Below are 14,874 nucleotides of genomic sequence, written 5' to 3'. Positions count from 1 at the left end.
TCCTGCTTCCATGGCACAGCTCCCTGGTCACTTGAGGGTATAAAAAGCCCTTCCATGCACATACACGGAGTCAGGTGCCTCCAACTTTCTGGATGCCCAAAGACCACATGAGTCACATACCCTGCCCTGCTGACCAGACATGATTCTTTATGGAGACAAGGTGGGACTTGTTTCAGAGGAACTGTTACCGATTCCTTGTTACAAACCTTTTGTTCACTGTTCAATGACTTTCGAGTGCCTCATTTTCCCCCAACATCAAACCCAGCCTAACACCATACCACATATGGACTAGTTGAACTAACTGGGAATATTTAACATGGAAAAGAAACAGTGGAATGGGGGCATGGCAGCTATCTGAGAGCATCAAAATTGTTGTCATCTGCAAAAAGGACTGGACTTGCATTGTTTAGTAATTGAGGTAGAAGTAGGAGCAAGGGGTAGAAGGTGAAAGGAGACAAATTTCACCTGAATGGCAGGAAAACCTTCCTAAAGAGTTCACCAAGAGTGGAATGAGCTGCCTTGAAAGACAGTGAGTTCCCCATTACCAAAGGTCTTTGAGTGGAGGCTGGATGACCATTTGCTAAAGATGTTATGGAAGAGATTCCTATTCAAGTATGGTTGGATTAAATAACTTTGGGTGTGTACAGTGCTTTTAAGATCTTAATAATGCTTTTTTTATCCATTCACTCACTTATTCATACCTTCCAATTCTGAGATCCTAGGATTTGTGTTTTAAAAAGAAGAAAAACAAGGGTTGCCATAGGGATGTTTTTCTTTCAGTTTTCTAGAATGAGGAATAAAGAAAGCAGCTCCCCTTCCTCCTTCCCCCCTCTCCCCACAAGGCAGCCATCACGGGGTAACCCTGGGCTATTTGGGAGGTTGGAAGAAAAGAATAGTCTTCTCTTGACTGAGGCTTTGGGGGGAAGAGGACAGTGATAATGGCTTGGGGAGGATGGGGCTGGGTTTCCTAGAAGCACTAAGGAGAGAGAAAATCTTGAAGGAAAACACACTTGCTAATTTCTGGGACTTGGGCTTCCAGGTGATTTTCTCTGGGCTTGGCTAAGGTTGTAGAACTAAATATGGACTTTGCAAGTTGGTTTTCTCCATAGGGGAAGATTTTTTTCTCAAAATGGAAAGAAAAAATGTTTGGTTTTTAAGGTTCTCAGGTAACCAAAGGAAACTTTAGAAGTATAAAAAATCATTCTGTATAGACCGCATAAAAAGGCAGAGACTGTGTGACATGCCCTTCACAAGCTAAAATCTCTCTTGTTTGGCCAAACTCTAATATTCTGGAAATGCAAAGTCCATTCCCTACCCCCCACTTGCCCTTCCCCCCACCCTCATTCTGCACATCAAACTTAAGTATACATTCTTTATTCATATCCTTCCCTCCCTCCCACCCCCAAAATCACTCATATCAATGGAAAAAGGTGATTTGATAGTCTTTTTTTAATTGAATATCTAGCCCTCTTTTCACAGTCTGTAAGATCCTGTCAGGATTCCCAAACTGTTAAAGCTAAACCAGGCGTGAAAAGAAGCACATGCCCAGGGCTGAAACCAAGCAGCAAATCTAATGAGAATCAAGCATCAGGCCAAAGAGAAAATGCACATGATCTGCTTCTTTCTATTCTTTTGCTAGGTTTTCCAGGAAATCCAGTGTGTCCACATACTGATGGTCTGCGTGCAGAAAGCCAACATCTCTCTGGGTCCTAAAAGCTACCAGAGTAGAATTCATTCTGGTGTCTCTGTGAGTAAGCTGCCTTTGGTGACCTTTGCCCACTCCTGGGGTTTGACAGCATTAGCTGGGGTAGGGGTTATGGAGGAGGTAGGTCATGCTTGCTCAGAGGAGGCCGGGTGTTATAGTAGGAGAGCAGCAGACTGTGATTCAGAGGATCTGGTTTCTATCTCATTTGGACCAGTAACTGGCTACAGAAACTTGCACAAGTTTCTCTCTTCACATCCTTTTTCTTGTTTATGCAATCAAGGTATTAGTTGATATTCTCCAAGGCCTCTCCAAGTTCTGTCTTTCAGGTAATGATAATGATACTCATGTAGATAGGGACTAGACCTCTGATTTCACTGGCCTAGAATCTCCAGCACCCTCAACCAATGCAGGTTGGCATCTTCTCTGCACCTTATAATCTCAGCAAGTGGTCTGGGGTACCAAGAGGTTACTGACTTGACCAGGTTCCCACAGCCAGGATATGTCAGAGGCAAAATTTGGTCTTTCTAGACCACACTAATTGTAGGTTTTACTAAAACTTTATAATAGACCAAATTTAGGGGAAAACTATGGCCGTTATTCAGTTAATTTAATGGGATAGGAAAAAAAAATTCCTGAGCCCCAGGGGTTGTGAAACACGTGAATGGGTGACTCAAGAAATATTCAAACTATGTGATCCTGGGCATGTCATATAACCTCTATGTGCCTCAGTTTCCTCAGTTGTTAAACAGGGATAATAATATCATCTGCTTCCCACGGTTGTTGGGTTAGCATGTGTAAAGATCTTTGCAAACCTCGAAGCACTGCTAGATATTTTTTATTATCGTCTCTTGGACCGGTACCAGAATTTGGGGTACTCAGTTCTGGAAAATAGTTCAAGGAAGCTCAGACATCATTGACCTCTTATGTTTTCCTATCTTTAAGTCTGGGATATTTTGCACTTAGTCCACTTTCATCCACTGAGAAACTTTCCTGTTTTCAAAGACCACCAGAGAAGATTCCATATCCTTCCTGAGTCACCCATTCCTGTGTTTCACAGCCCCTGGGGGGCAGGAAATTATTTTTTCCCTATCCTATTAAATTCATCTGAATATGGGCCACATTTTTCCAAAATCTGGACTATTATAAAATTTTAGTAAAACCTACAATTAGTGTTAATTTTCATGTGTATTACATGTGTGTATATATTATTTTTTTTACTTTCAAAGAGTTCCCAAGTTAAGGATGTAGTCTCTGTCCAGGAAGAACTTTGACTTAGACCAGTATGGTTAGTTGTTAATGCTGAAGTTTAAACCCGTGTCTTCTTCGATCATTAATCAAGCAACATTTATTAAGCACCTACTATACTTATTCATTCATATTTAGAAATACCTGGGTCTTTAAAATGATCATTGCTTCTGGAGGGTGATCAAGCGGTCATCACTTTCTTCCACTTAATTGCAACATATTTAAACCATTATTAAAAATACTATGTGCCAGGCACTGTGCTAAGCTCTGGGGATGCAAAGGAGTAAAAATGACATTCGCTGACCTCAAGGAGCTTACAATCTAAGGAGGGAGCAGACAAAATACAAGTGAGCTATATGCAGGATAAGTAGGAAATCATTAACAGAGGGAAGGCACTGGAATTAGGAGGGACTGAGGAAGACATCCTGTTAAAGGTGGGATTTTAGCTAGAATTTTAAGGAAAACAGGGAAATCAGTAAGTAGGAGAGAGAGTATTACAGGTGTAAGAGATAGTCAGAGGAAATGTCCAAAGCAAGAGATGGAGGGTCTTGTTCATGGAAGAACCAGGAATCCAATGTCACTGGATCAAAGAGTGCATGTCAGGGAGAAAGGTATAAGAGGACTGGAAAGATAGGAGGAGGCTAGATTATGAAAGGCTTTGAATGCCAAGCAGAGAATTTTGCATTTGATCCTGGAGGCATTAGGGAGCCACTGGGGTTTAATGAGTGGGGTAGTAACCTATGCTTTAGGAATTTCACTTTGGTGGACTGGTGGAGAATGGATTGGGGAGAGGAGAGACTTGAGGCAGGCAAACCCACCAATTGACCATTTTAATAGTTTGAGTGTGAGGTAACAAGGGCCTGTACTAGAATGGTGGCAGTGTCAAAGTACAGAAGGGGACATATTTGAGACCTGTTGTGAAGGTGAAATTGACGGTAACATGTTGGATATGGGGGTTGAGAGGTAGAGAGGAATTAAGAATGACACCTAGGATGCAAACCTGGGGGACTGTTGCCCTCTATAGTAATAGGAAAGGTGGGGTTAGGGGGACAAGGTTTAGGGGGAAAGATCAATGGTTCTGTTTTGGACATATTGGGTTTAAGATATCTACTAGACATCCAATTGAAGATTTTTGAAAGACAGTTGGAGATGCAAGATTGGAGGTCAAAAGAGAAGTTGAGGCAGGGTAAGTGGATTTGATAATCCAACCTTAGTGGAGATAGAAAAAAACCTGGTAATTTATCTATCTATCTATCTATCTATCCATCCACACACACACACATACACATATATACAGAGAGAGATGACACATAGAGAGAAAGACACACGCACACACACGCACACACACACACACACACACACACACAGAGAGAGAGAGAGAGAGAGAGAGAGAGAGAGAGAGAGAGAGGGTACTGGGAAGACAAAAAGAAAATTATCCACATGAAAAATCCTGTTAATTAGCAAATATATAAGCAAATGGTTTTCCTTACCCACAGTCACTCACTTGGTATGATTTAAGGGTTGCCACCCCAATTCACTCCGATATTATTGGGTCTAATTCCCTTAATTTCCACCATTGGAGTAATCTGTTTGGCCTAGGAGACAACTGTCAAAACGTCAGGTTAAAAACCTGTTAGAGCTCATTTGGTGAATATGGAAGAATAGAGGAAGAGAAGGGGAGATATTGCGAGTATGTACTATAGGCAGATGAAAGATGGGGATGATACAAGATAGAGTACGATGGGAGACTTCTGGGCATTTGGACATCTGTTGGAAGTCTTATTTCTGTCGTGAGCAAGGCTTATGGTAAAAATCTGATTTGCCTTGCTGATTAGTTTTTTCTCTTTAAAAGTAGCAGAAGCAAATGAAGGAATTTGTTACTCTGGATTTAATTTTCACTAACAAAGAACAACTGGCTAGAGACTAGAAAGTGACCATGTTGTATTAAAGTTCACAACAGTGAAGGAGAGGCCCTCTGGAAATAGTCAGTCCAGTAACCTTTCCCTTAGAATAGCAGATTCCATAAAGTTCAGAGAAATATAGATAGTATGATCCCATAACCAGAGGCTATAAGAGGCCTGAGATGGGCTAGTCCTTGCTGGACAAATGATCTCAGTGACAAACAAAAAGAAGAGATCAAAGTGTATGGCTGTAGAAGAAACTCCAATATAATGCGATGCAAAATGACTTATCTGCATATTTTTTTTGCCTATATGCAACTGTTGTTTGTCTTTCATTCTTGAAGAGGACCATGACATCAGGGAGGTGATGCCATGACATGCAAGTGAATTGGATTTAAGTGAAGAAGGACTGTGCAGGCAGTAGCCTCACTTTCTCCCCTAGAGCACTCTGGGTCCAGTGGTGGAATATAGATCAGGACTCCCGGAGATGGCCCAGGACACAGTGGGAGACATTGGCTTTTTTTAAGCTAAAGTCTTTATCAGGTCTCAGTTTGGCTGAGGCAACACCCATTCAGTGATTAAGCCTAGGTAAGAAATGAGGCAGAGGAATAATACCTATATGCAGCTGAAAATCAGATATATACCCACATTTCTTTGATGGCAACCATTACTTTAGAAATACAAATTAAAAAGCAAAGAAGTTGGTGGTAGTTATTTGTCAGGAGTGGTGACATCCATGAGACGGCCCATATCATGTTCCACCAATGGAAGAAACGTTAATAATGCACATTAAAGATTGTGTGATGCATGCCTTTTTATCTTTCAGAGAACCAGTTGTTAAACATTTACCAGCACATCACTGGACAACCCTCGTGGTGAACTTCTAGAAAGAGAGAGACAAGATTTTCACAGGATAGGTTGTGATGCACATCATTGGAAGGATGATCCTCTCTAAAAAGATCATAAATACATTTGAGTATTTAGTTTGGACAACACAGAGGCCTTTAAAGTTTTATTTGTAGCAAGAAAAACAAGGAAAGGATAGGCCAACTGCTTGAAGCAGATGGCGTAATGTTAACATATGACTGACAAAGTAGAACTACACAACTCCCATTTTAGTTCATTTTTCACCAAAGAAAATGATCTTCAAAACTATAGAATGTCATAGACATGATTAAGAGGGGAACCAAAGCCCAGGAGGAGGAGTGGATGGAGTGCCAGGCATGGAGTCAGGGAGACTCATTTTCCTGACTTTAAATCTGACCTCAGACGTTTAACTAGCTCTGTGACCCTGGGCAAGTCACTTAGCCCTGTTTGCCTCAGTTTCCTCATCTGTTAAATGAGCTGAAGAAGGAAATGGCAAACCACTCCAATATCTTTCCCAAGAAAATCCCGGTGGGATCATGGAGAGTCAGACATGACTGAAATGACCAAAGAACAACAAAGCCCAGGAGAAGGGAGGGTATAGTAAATGAATTCCTAATTTCTTTAAACGATCTTTAGACTCTGGAATCCAACCAAATGAAATACATCCCAGAATGTTCAAGGAGCTTTAAGATGTGGTCACTTGAACTACATTTGATAATTTCAAAGGAATTGTGAACAATGAGATGGAGAAGACTGGAGACAGGGAATTTTCAAAAAGTTCCAATTCTCAGAAAATAGAAAAGAGGAGATTTCAGAACCTACCTATTATTAAAGTCAATCTCTAGAAAAATTCTAGAACTTGTGAGTGTTCAGCAAGGAAAGCAATATTCTCTGGGCATTGTCATGGCTTCTCTGGGATTCAAAGTCATGGCAAACTTACTTCATTTTCTCTATTGGACAGGGTTATTGGAATGGAACATCAGATATATGTCACAAACCTAATATATGTTTATTTTAACAAGGCATTTGACAAATTCTCTGTTGTGGGTTGGGTTGAGGTCCAGCAGATCCTGCAGAACAAGAGTATAGTTAAATTCCGAGCAGTGATCTCTGCCAAGAGGTCAGTTTGGAATAGCAGGATATTGTAAAGATGTGATTTGCATGGCAAAGACACCAAGAAGGAGATCAAACCATTTGCCAAAAGAACCAAGCCAAGTTTCAGTAGATATGGAAAGTTAGTAGTGAGTCAGAAAACGATTACCACAGAGTTTTCCATGGCCCTGTTATTTCATCTAGCATTTAACCAAGAGCTGTGGTTCTCTAATGAACTCCAGAATAGCAAAACTATAGGCATTATCTTTGTGGGCAACATGGGACAAATGGCATGGATGATATTATAGCTGAGTAGATTCATAGGTAGTTGAGCAGTTGTATGAACTTATAATCATGTGTTCTTGACTTCAAATTCTTCTTTGGACATTCATTTACTAATTATGTGATCTTGAATCAGTTTCTTAAACTCTTAGTGCCTTAGTTTCCTTATCTGCAAAATGGAGTCAAGTTTGGACTCATAGATCACTTCCAACTCTAAATCTCTGTGATTTGTAATTCAATGATAACTTATGATCTTTGCCACAGAGGTTAAGAATTGCTGTTAACCTAGAGGGATGGATGCCATAGTGTACTGAAAGATTTGACTCTCTATCTTATTGTCTTCTTCATTTGCCTCAATTTTTTGGGCAAAGGTATAAAAGATCTCAAGAAGACAAAATACGTAAGGTTTATTTTAACAGAAATAAAGGGAAATCCTGCATTGTTTCCAAAAAAAATCAATTTGCTCAAGCATTTGGAAAACCTGGCTAAAAAGCCATTTATTACAAAACAAATATTAGCTTGCTTAGGTGCTTAGCAGGACCCAACAGTGTGACATAGCTGCTAAAAAGCTAAAGCAAACTTTTTGGGGTCTGGACTCAGTATTTCATCTGTGTAAGAAACTCCCAATGCATTAAAACTTCTTCCAACAAGATTGATAAGACAACTCTAACTTGTATGGTCTTAGAGCCTGGAGCAGCACTTAACGCAGTACTTGACACATAGTAGGCATTTAATAAGTGCCTGTGGACCAAACAATGAGAAGTTAAGTGACATGCCTATAGTCACACAGCATGTCAGAGCATCATAGATTTGGAGGTAAAAGGCACCTTTGTTTACCATTAAGTTCAACAACCTCATTTTATATGAAACCGAGACTTAAAGAGGTGAAGATATTTATCAGCTAGTAAGTGTCCACATGAGATTTGAACCCAGGTTCTTTTGAACCCGGCTCCAAGTTCAGTACCCTGTTCATTATACTATGCTGCCTCTCAGTTCAAACTTAGGTGCATGAATTTGAAGATTCATTGGCTTATGGTTAGCAAGGATCTGGAAAGCACTGTGCATGAGAAATTGTTGAATAAAATTCATCTGGATGAAGAGCATAATTAAAGATAGAGATGGGGCTGGGGCCTGAGAAGCTATCTTCAAATAACTGAAGGACTGTCCTATGAAAGAAGAATTAGATTTATTCTTTTTTGCCCCAAAGGGCAAAACTGTGACCAAGGATTGGAAGTTACGGGAAGGCAGCTTTTCATTCGACATTAGCAAAAATTTTCTGGAATGGACTGGCTCACAAAGTATTAAGTTTCCCATTGCTAGAAGGATATAACCAGAACCAGGAGTGCTCTGAATGAAAAATGGGATATAGAAGATTCATGCCTTGAATGGGAGATGACCTGTAAGTTCTTTTCCAACTCAGAAACTTCATGTTTCTAAGTTCTTCTCTATCTTCTGTATTTCTCTTTGCTGATGAAGAGCTAAGGTGTTAAGTGTGCAGCTGGCTATGCTGGAAAGCAAATGTCTACAAACTCCCAGATCTGCAGTCCTTGGTTGCTGAGCTACTAGGAGCAGCCCATATGTGTCACTTCCATAATACATGCAGCCTCAAGGGAAAAGACACCTCTAACAGCTGGCCCAGGAAAAGCCCTGATGTCAACTGTCAAAGCAGCCAAGAGTTCCCACTTCCAAGCCAGGGGAAATGAGATTTCATCACAGCATTAAGGGGAACATATAATATGTCTAAGACAAAATGATCCTAAATAAACATATATTTGTTTGATAGTGATAGTTCTCCTGGGCAAGCCAAAACAATTATCATTGGGGTTAATAGTTACTATTAATGATATATTATTAAAATTATAGTAAATATTATAATTATTGTCTGTGATCTGAGGGCCCTTAGGATTGTCCTATTTCTCTCTTCATCTCTCTTTGAAAGACAATGGGATTAACTTTCCCATTTGGCTGTTCCCTTACATGGATAGCATGGACCATTTCTCCTGGGCATCAAAATCAGAAATTTGGGAATTGATAAAGGCTGAGTGAGTGGTTCTAAAACAAAATGTCAACAGAGTTTTCGCATATTTTTCAAACAGAACCCAAACATTGAGCCTGAAGCTTATGCAAATGAGATAGTGAGATTCATATTTATGTCTCGTATCAGGGTCTATCTTAGTATCACATTAAAATGCAAGAGCAAAAATTTTACTGTCATTGCCCTGCAATCCACATGTTGGTTAAAAGCAGTTTAAATACTTTCATTCTTTTCAGGTTTTCTCTTGCAAGGTTAGGTTCAAGACCTGCCTTCTTCTGAATGGCCCCTAAAGCACCACAGAGAATCTCAATCAAGTGGTTCAGTGCAATTCAAATGAAGTTAATGCAACTCAACAACCATCTCTTAAGCACCCACTATGTGCAAGGCACTGTGTTGGGTGCTGGGGATACATGTACCCAGACATGTAACTAGTATATGGAAAGTAGTAAAAATAATTTCAAGAGGGAGAGAACATTAACAACGGGAGAGATCAGGAATGGCCTCATGATGTAGCTGGGCACCTGAATGGTGCTCTGAAAAAAGCTGGGAATGCTAAGAAGAGGGCTTCCATTGCAGACATGGGATACCAGGATGGTCATGTGAAAGGCTAAAAAGGCTAGATGAAAAAAGGCTCTGAAGTCAGTTTGACTGGAATGGACGATTATAAAGGGTAGCAGCATGAAAGCATACTAGAAACATAGGTTGGAACCATGTTGTGGAGGGTTTTATATGTCATATGGACGATTTTGTATTTCATCTTGGAGACAATAGGAATCTTCTAGAGATTTTGGTATGGGGACTGCGATGGTCAGATCTGTGTTTCAGGAATAAAAATATGGCGGCTTAATGGAAGATGGATGGTAGAGGGAAGAAAATGAAAGCTGGATGTTCCTTTAGAAGGCTACTAGAATGGTCAAGGTGAGAGGTGATCTTCCAGTGGACTATGACCATGACTATGACCTCCCATCCTCCTAGAAGGCATTTGATAGGAAATTTTAAAGTCTTACTAATCTTTGTCATGCATTTTTCACTTTCCTCTTTGCTTGCTTAATGCATCACAATGACTACTTCACAGTTACTTTGAGCCAACTGGTGTGGAAAGCACTTTCTTTAGTGCTTAACAGCTTTTTTTCAGGTGAGAAGATTTAGGGGAGATACCCAAAAGAATTTGTGGATTTATTAAGACTCAACCATGCAGACCTTTTCCTTTCATCTTGTAATTCTCTATTTTGGGAAGCACATTTGAACAGCAACAGGATGTTTGACAAAGCACTATATTTGGTGTGGTGGATGGAACAAAATACCATGTGATATCCAAGGCACTAATGAACCATGTAGATAATTTCAGTACTTCACTAAAGCTTTGTTCTATAAGTGGCTTGATTCTCAACCACTGAATGCTTCCACTTAGCTCCTTCTCATGCAGAGTTACCACCCAAGTCAGTCCCACTAGCTAATGGGAACACTGCAGAGATGGTGGAAATTTGCTGTTCCTCCCTGGGATGGAATCAAGAATGGATGACATCTGAGCCTTTCTGAAATCATCTCTCAGCTGACTTTATGGGAACTAAGGCATCAAGATGGATGGGCAGCTTTTCCATGTTATGATGAAATCCATTTAAAAAAAGAAATTCAATCTGGAGAACAGAGATTGAGTAAAGGGTATGAAGGGCAAGGCACTGATGTTCATTGGCAAGGAAATATACCAGAAAATCTTCCATTTAAATTATTGACCTACTGTGAGGCCCTCCATATTATGATGCCTCAATTTCCCTAATAACTGTATAAAATGGAGTGTAACAAGGATCTGTGCTGATTCCTGAAATGCTGTTTAACATTTTTATCAATGATGTGGATGAAGGCACAGATGGCAGCCTTATCAGATTTGAAGATGACACAAAGTGAGGATAGATAGCTAACATATTGTACACCCAAGCCAGGACTGAAAATAATCTTCGAAGGTAAGAACGTTGAGCCAAATTGAATGATATGTAAAAGGAATGAATATAAAGACATGTTTGCCTTTAAAATATTAATTCCAGAAGTACAAACTGGGGGTGAGGGTGGGAGGCAGGACTAGAAAACAATTTGTCTGGGGTTTTAACCAGCTTCATGCTTAGTGAGAATCAACAATGAGTTATAATTAACTACAAAAACCAATACACTCCTAGACTGCATTAAGAGAGGAATGGCTTCAAGGAATAAGGAGGCAATAGTCCCATCTTACACTACATTGGCCAAACTACTTCCAAATTGCTTTGTTCACTTCTACCCACCAAATCTTAGGAGGGCCACTGATAAGGTAAGGAATACCCAGAGAATGGCAGTCAGAAAGCTGAAGGGACTCAAGCTTGTGACATGTGAGGGTCAGTCAAAGGATTTGGGAATATTTAGCCAAGAGAAGACAAGGTAATGGACATGATTGATGTCTTGAAGGACTACCATGTAGAAGAGAGATCAGACTTGTTCTGTTTGGCTCCAAAGACAGAATCTAGGGCGATAGATGGAAGCTATAATGAGAGAAATTTAGGCTCAATGTATGAGAACTATCCAAAAGTGCATTGGACTTTTGTAGATTCTCTCTCACTGAAAATCTTCAAATAAAGGATGAATGATCACTATTAAGGCATGTTATGAAGTAATAGTATTATTATGATCACAATGATTTCTATAGAGGTTTGCAAAGCCCTTTACATACTTTATTCCATTTGATCTTCACAGTATCTCTATGAGGTAGCTGGGTTTATTATCCCCATTTTACAGATGAGGAAACTAAGAATGAGAGATGTTAAGGGGGGAGGGGGGAAATCTGGAACTCAAAATCATGTGGAACTGAGTATTGTAAGCTAAAAAATAAAAAAATATATTAATTAAAAAAGAAAATTAAAAAAAAGAATCTTAACCAACTCTCATAATTTCTCAGTATCTAGGGGCAGGATTCAAACTCAGGTCTTCCTGACACCAATATAGTACTCTAGATATTGTACTACCTTCCTTATTTAATAGGCAGTCAATGAGGTCCCTTCTAATTATAAAATTCTTACAGCAGCTAGGTGGTGCAGTGAGTAGAGCAGAGGACCTGAGTTCAAATCCGACCTCAGACACTTGACACACTTACTAGCTGTGCGACCTTGGGCAAGTCACTTGACTTCAATTTCCTTGCCTTCTTCCCTCTAAAAAACCCCAAAAGACAAAACTAATTATAAAATTCTGTGCTATTATGACAATAATAATTATTCACATTTATATAAGACTTTAAGCTAAAAAAACATCTTCTTTACACCACCCCTATGAAGTAGGGAATATAAATGAGGCTATCTACATTTGACAGATGAGGAACTTGCCCATGGTCACATACAGTGCCAGAGCCCTGTGGGTGCTCATTTGAATAACTCAGATTTATATGATGCTTTAGGATTGACAGCGTGCCTTATCCACAATAGATTGTGAAGTAGGCAGTGAGGTAGATCCCCTTAATAAAATGATTTGTTCTGTAAAACTTGGACTCAGTCAAAAGGCTGCACCCAAGGACCTAGAAGCCCACCTGTGGCCTCCAGGCCTGCGGGTTCCCCAATACCGGTGCACCCTGCTGTCCTCTCCATCTTACTGATGGGTGAACTAAAGACCAAGACTTGCCCAGGGCCAGAACACAGCTTCTGCCTGTTAGATCCTAGATTTGAATATACATCTTCTGATTCTAAGACCAATGTTCTCTGTCTAATACTCAACCAGATATAGTGGACACAGAAAGAATAAAGAAGAATAGAAATTCTTAGACTAGAAATAAAGAAGAAAAGAAAGAATCAATGAGACATGGTCCTGTCCCCGTGAAGCTTAGTGTCCTCATGATCATGAAGCAGAGCTTTGTGTTGAGTTTGTAAACCTCAAGGGGTTGGAGAGGGATTAGGGATGAAGAGCCGGGAGAGGTTGGCTTAAATTTGTCAGGCATAGCATTTTCTGCCCGTGGGCTCATTGTACTTCCTAGGATTGGGTTGATAGTAGATAGTGGGTTGACTGGCCAACCAATACTCAGCGCTTTGCTTGGGGAATTACCTGGATGTGGCATTCATTGATTTCCTCTCTGTTATCATTTTCCTCTCTGTTTCTTATGTTTCAGTCCTCGGTGTAACCTAGCAGCTTCTAGACAAACATTGTTCTCTGCACATATGTTTGAGGGGGTTGGTGTATCCTCCTTGGGAGTTCTGTGATGAGAATGTAACTTAGGATGCCTAGCCCTCCCTTTTAAGAGATTCAGTGTTAGCAGACCATTTTAATTAAAGTTCTCTAGACGGGAGGCAGAAAAACAAGATTGACTGGAATGAATATAACCTGCATGGAGTGGTGGGAAAAAAAAAAACCCATGTGGGGATGTATACTTACACTACATGTTTCAGCAAAACAAATCAATATGTATCCCACAAACAAAGTGAGAGCAGCTGAAAGATGAAGTTAAAAATATCACATCAAGCATCTTGAGCCACAAGTTTATTTGAAAAGGACGTCTTTATGGCCTTACAAATTCATTTTACCAAGAGACTCATTTTTCCCATTGAAGGACATGCTGATTATTGTCCTGTGGTTTTCAATTAATAAGTTCACGGTTAACAGTTTTTAAGTACACAGAATCATGTGAATTTCCATATCACAGCATCTAATTTATTTGTTTATTGTGGTATATAGCAAGCACCACATGAATCTGGTTTTGAAATCAATTCCAAGTAAAGCAGATGATTTTTTGCAGAGACAGGAGGGAAGAACAATATGTAATGGAGGACTCTGCTTCTCTCAGCGTGCTTCTGATCTTGGAGTGGGTTTTGCGCAGCCACAGCCCACCTGAAATGTCAAGGACTGCAGATTGAGTCCCGCTGTCAGTATCCAAACTACCTGGACAGAGAGAACATGAGGCCTTTTAATTTTTTTTTCTTTCCTCTGTACAATTGCTTGTGATCTCCCCCTCCATCTTTTATTTATGATTACACAATTTTTTCTCCAAGAGCTCTTAATGTATTCTCAAACACACAAACACAAGGATCATTAAGTTACAAGCTGAATTTATTTACCGTTTGCAGTAAGTTCAGACAGTATGGAGCAACAGCACAGCATTTGAATTTTAAGAGTAAACTGGAGATTCTTGTTATCTGGGGCTCCTTGGGAGCAGGGATTGCCTTTTGTCTTTCTTGGTATCCCCAGAACTTAGCACATGGCCTGGCACAGAGTAGGCACTTAATAAATGTTTATTGACAGACTAACTGTCGCATGCCCAGGAGCCCACACCTGCACTAGGAATGTAACAGGTCCCAGGAAGGATGCTTTTTTGGGAACCAGCCATTTGAGAAGCACTGTCAGAGAGGCCTGAGTTGGGCAAGAGGAAGGGAGAATGAAAGAAGGAATACTTTTCCAAAGTTTTCTTACTTCTTTTCCACCAGAATAAAAGCCTTTTTATATTGATGATCTAGCCGATCTTACTGATGCATAGCTATTGGTTGGAATGAATGAAAATGAATAACTGAATAGACATTTGAGCATTCCAATCAGTAAATGCAAGAACCCTGAAGAAAAGGTAGCACAAAAGCATTGAGAGATAAAATTGACTAAAAATGTCCAGAGTTAATTTGAAAATTTCAATACACTCTGAAAATTACTGGCAGCCCAACTAAAATCCATAGTCATGGAAATCGGACTTTTCCTTTCCTGTACAGTGGGGCTGATGGCATAGTTACATATATAAGTGTGTATGTCTGTGTGTG

The sequence above is a fragment of the Trichosurus vulpecula genome, chromosome 5 (genome assembly GCF_011100635.1).
Source record: "Trichosurus vulpecula isolate mTriVul1 chromosome 5, mTriVul1.pri, whole genome shotgun sequence".
Lineage (NCBI taxonomy): Eukaryota > Metazoa > Chordata > Mammalia > Diprotodontia > Phalangeridae > Trichosurus > Trichosurus vulpecula.
The sequence above is the reverse complement of the archived record's forward strand: the minus strand, read 5'-3'. Positions refer to the sequence as shown.